We start from the raw sequence: 686 nt of genomic DNA on the forward strand, positions 1-686 counted from the left end.
TCTATGAATTTGACACTAATTAGTACCTCATGTAAGTGGAGTCATGCAGTATTTGTCTTTTTGAGATTGGCTTATTTTACTTAGGATAATGTCCTCAAGGTTCATTCATGTTGTAGCATATATCAAAATTTCCTTCCTTTGTAGGTGAAATAATTTTCTATTGTATGTATATACCACATTTCTTTATCCATTCATCTGTCAATGGACGCTTGGATTACTTCTACCTTTTAACTATCGGGAATAATGCTGCTATGAAGATGAGTGTACAGTTATCTATTCAAGACCCTGCTTTCAATACTTTTTGGGTGTATACCCAGAAAAGGAGATGCTGGGTGATATATAATAGTATTTCTATTTTTAATCTTTTGAGGAACTGTTTTCCATCATACTTGTACCATTTTTCATTCTTACCAACAGTGCACAAGGGTTCTAATCTATGTATTTCTTCACCAGCATTGTTCATTTTCTCATCCTGATTTTTTGTTCTTTTGTCTTTTTTTTTTCTTTTATGTATTTGGAGTGTTTTTGTTTTGGATAGAAGCTATCTTATTTTGTGTGAGGTGGAATCTTGTGCTTTTCATTTTTGTAATATTTTGTTGATTAATGATGTTGATCTTTTCATGTGCTTGTTAGGCATTTGTGTATGTGGAGAAATAGCCAAGTCTTTTTTAAAAATTTTTAAATGG

Source organism: Propithecus coquereli, unplaced genomic scaffold, assembly GCF_000956105.1.
Source record: "Propithecus coquereli isolate 6110/MARCELLA unplaced genomic scaffold, Pcoq_1.0 Scaffold425, whole genome shotgun sequence".
NCBI lineage: Eukaryota > Metazoa > Chordata > Mammalia > Primates > Indriidae > Propithecus > Propithecus coquereli.